Genomic DNA, 4,266 nt, shown 5'->3' with positions numbered 1-4,266 from the left:
GGGGGCCACCGGAGGCCCAATTGGTCTCTGCCCCCACGTGACTTTGCAGGCCTCCTTCTTTGTTGGTGTTTCTCTTCATTTAGGTCTATTTTTTTTCTTCTCCTAAAAGAAAAAAAAAATACCCCTATCTATCTGGGGGCCGCGGGTGGGGGCGGAGGCCAAGGCACTCTGCAGGCCTTGGCCAGCTGGCTGTTCCAGGCCGCTGTGGGAGCCCAGAGGCAGGGACCCCACGTAGGCGGGTAGGCAGCCCCGCTTGTTAGCGACTGGGTGGGAGTGGGGCCTGATTTATGGGCAACTCCCCCACCCAGCCTGTAGCCTGGCTGCTCTCCCCTTGAAAGGCTACCTCTCTGGGGCCTGGTCCCTCTGGGGTCCAGCCTGGCCCAGACAAGGGATTGAAGTCAGGGTGGGGTGGCGTGGAAGCAGGGGCATGGATGACTTGACCAGATGTCCTGCTGCTTTGGCCTGGTCTTTTTACTCTTCCAGAAGGTGAAGAAAGGAAGAGGGGATGGAAGGCGAGCAGGTGAGCCGACTGAACACCTCCTATGTGCATTCCATGTTTGCTTCTCCGAATGCCACCACCTGCCATGAGCTGCTGATGCTCCCAGTTGATAGCTGGGGAAGTTGATGCTGGGCTGAGGCTGCCTCCAGGGCCAGGTGGTTGGTGACAGTGGCCCTTGGTTGGCCCAAGTGGGTAGGTAGGCCAGAAGAGGGCCGGGCAGAGGAAAGGGGGCTTTATCTAGAAGACCAGGCCTCCCCACAAACTGGGATGTCCCTGTCCAGTCTTAGGCCCAGACAGGTCCTTAGTGGCCTGGTCTGTAGGGCCCAAGTTGCTCTGCTTTGCACCCCTCCCATACACAAGGCCCTCTTTTGTGAACTCCTACATTCATCTCACATTTACTGAATGCACACTGGGTGCCAGGCACTGGTCTAGGACCTGGGGAAAAGACAAGAAAAGGGAAGAAGTCTCTGTCCCTAGAGAATTTACCTCCCAGCTATTCTTCCTGGGGGTTGGGGAGTGGCACGGAGGACCATGGGGCAATCACGCTGACAGTTCCCCTATAATCCTCTTTATTTGAGGAAATAGGCAAATCACACAGAACACTCACCCAGCTTGGAATGAGAGGGATTGTTCTGGATAACTGAAACCAATTATATCGTAAAATCTAGTGTGTCTTCCTCATAGTGCCGCACAAAACATATTTTTATTGTGAAAATACATACAAGACAATAATTTACTGACAGTCATAACCAAGTGATTCTGATAACATGCACAGTCGTCCCCCATTGTCTGTGGTTTCTCTTGCAGTTTGAAAGCACATGTTCTGAGGCATGATCAGAGGGTCAATAGTAGCCTAACACTACGTCATAGTGCCTACATCATTCACCTCACTTCATCTAACACCATCACAAGAAGGGTGAGTACAGTACAATAAGATAATTTGAGAGAGACCACATTCACAAAACTTATATTCCAGTATCTTGCTATAATTGTTCTATTTCATTACTTATTGTTGTTAATCGTTTACTGTACCTAATTTATAAATTAAACTTTATCATAGCTATGTATATATAGGAAAAAAACAATATATATAGGGTTTAGTACTATCTGCCATTTCAGACATCCACTGTGGGTCTTGGAACATATCCCAGGTAGATAAAGGGGGATGACTGTATGCTAATTCTACTTACATAATATACAACTTATTTCCTAATGTACATGACCTCATAATTATGCCTCTTTCACCCAGAGAAGTTTTTACAAGATTCATTTCCCTTGCATATGGCTGAACCTAACTACCCTCCCCATTCTAATGTAGTGATTTTGTTTCTGGATCAATACCACTCATCCCCTGAATTTAAGAAAGAAATAGTCCAGAAAACCCTACACCACTGACATGTCACATACATGTAATAATAATTATGGTCCTTTGTACCTCTTCTGATGGGAGACTGTGAAATTGGGTCCATTTTCCCTGCCTTCTTAAACAGGACAAACAGGGTCTTCCAACACCATGATGCCATGGAAAGAACCAGCCTGGCTTTGCCAGTCTCCTGATAAGGCCTTGAGCCCTGAGAAAGAGATTTGCTGGATTAAATCCTAGTTCTGCCACTTACTTACTGTGTGACCTGGGACTAGTTACTTCCCCTCTCTGGGCCTCATGTCCTCTCCATAAACTAAGGCTAAAATGAGACAATACACATACTCTGTGGTTGCCTGACATGTTGTGTGTACTCAGTAAATGTTAGCAAAACACAAGCAGACAAGGTGAAGGACTGGCAGATCTGTTCTCAGGGGCCCTTTCTATTTGGGTCTGAGGTTACATCATCATCCTGAGCACTCTTTGCCCTTCCATAAATGACTCATGCCAGCCTGGGGAGCCCTGGAGGAAAGGCTTAGGGATGATTTATCTCCAGGCCCACAGCAGCCAGCACCGAGGAAGCATCAGTGTTTGTTGAATGACTGCTTGCCTCTGCACCAAACATACAGCTCTGCTGCTTGCTCCTTCTGTCCTGTAGCTTTCTCTGTAGGCGGTCAGCTGTCACTTCACCACTTAGCTGGGTGCTCTTCACCCCTAGTCACCCGGCTGTTTTCTGACATCCCCTTCCTCTGTGTTGCCCCACCTCTGCCCTTGCCCTTGTTGGATGAGGCATGAGTAACGGCAAGGCCTACTGCCAAAGTGCTCCTACATGCTGGTCCCCTACTAACCATTCTTCACCTGTGGTCTCAAACCCTCTCTACCTTCCTTGGAGGTAAGTAGCATTTTCCCCTCACCTGCCATGAGCAACATTTCAGAGCTGGAAACTCAGGTTAAGAGAGACACGGTGTCTTTCCCAAGTTATCACATGACACAAAGGGCACGATGGCACCAGGATTCCAGTCCAGCCAGTGGGAGCCCAGAACCCTCCCTGCCTTGCAGCTCAGTCCTCTCCACTCTGCCAGAGCCCCTGGGTGGCCTATTTGTCTTTTCCTTCAAGCTCCAGCCCAGGTGGTCCCAGGCCATAAGACCCACCCAGAGGGGAAGGAGAAGGGCTGTAGTACTGACCCAGGGTCTCCCTCCCTCCCTCTCCAAGCAAACAAAGCCCAGATTCCCTCTTCTAAGTGGGGACTTTCCCAAAGTGCCAGGCCTATTTCCTGGAGGTGGAACAAGGAACAAACAAACCAGAGACCCAGAAACTTAAAGTGGAGAGGAGAGAGACAGAACTGTGAGGCTGGGGTTAGGGTACAGTGTAGAAGGACAAAGAAAGACGCCACTGAGAAAAGGGGCAGAAAATGAGAAAGGGAGACCCATTGACAGCATAACCGACCCAAAGATGGCGAGACAGACAGACAGAAAGGGAGAGAGGAGCGAGGGAGGGAGAGAGGAAGGAAGGGAAGCAGGCTGAGAGGGGGCTGGAGGGGGAGAGGGAGAAGGAATGAGAGTAATTCAGATAAAGAGAAAGAGAAGAGATAGGGGGGAGAGAGAGACTGAGGCAGAGAAGGAGAAAAGAGAGGGGCAGGGGCTGAGCTGGAGGCAGAGGGAGTGTGGATGCGGAGACCCCTAGCAGGGGTGGAGGGGGTGGGGCTGCTGGCAGCAGCAGAGGCTGTTTCCGCTGCGCCCCTTATCAGCCTGCTGCCAGATGTTCAGATCCGATGCCAATGTCAGAGAAGTCCGTAGTGCTGGGTCAAGGCCGTGGCCAGCGGGAGCCTCAGCTGCAGCGCCGGGAGGGGGGCCGGGAACCGGCACTAGACCTGCTAGCTCTTCCCCCTCTGCCTCACGGCTCTCCAGGCTGGACCACCTGGTGGGGGTAGGCGAGACCAGGTGCCTCTGGGGGCTACTTCTCTAGTCTGAGAGCAAGGACCTGTGAAGGGAGTGGGGTTCCTGGCATCAAGTGGACAAATACATCTTTGCACACCCCTACATGCAAGGAAGTACAGGGACACACAGCCCCAAACTCATGCACAAAGCTACATGGGGACAACTCAGTCATGTGCACAGTTGCTCCACCACAGTGCTCCTCTGCGAGAACCCCTGCTCTGCCTGGCCGGCTTAGTGACCCTCTGGCCCCCCTCACCTGAGCTAGAACTGCAGCCACTGTTGATGAAGTGAGGCTCTGTGGTTGGTGGGGTTCCCCGGGCCCACCCTGCCTTTATGAACGCAACACTTGCAGAGAATCTGCACGCTCCCAAGGCCTGGGATGACGGACCTAGGACTGCCTAGAATGAGGCCTGGTGGAGGCCCTCAGGAGGAGATGCAGGAGCTGGGTGTCTGGCAGGGCTAAGCTCCA

Source organism: Manis javanica, chromosome 2 (genome assembly GCF_040802235.1).
Source record: "Manis javanica isolate MJ-LG chromosome 2, MJ_LKY, whole genome shotgun sequence".
Taxonomy (NCBI): Eukaryota; Metazoa; Chordata; class Mammalia; order Pholidota; family Manidae; genus Manis; species Manis javanica.
Note: the sequence above shows the minus strand (reverse complement) of the source record.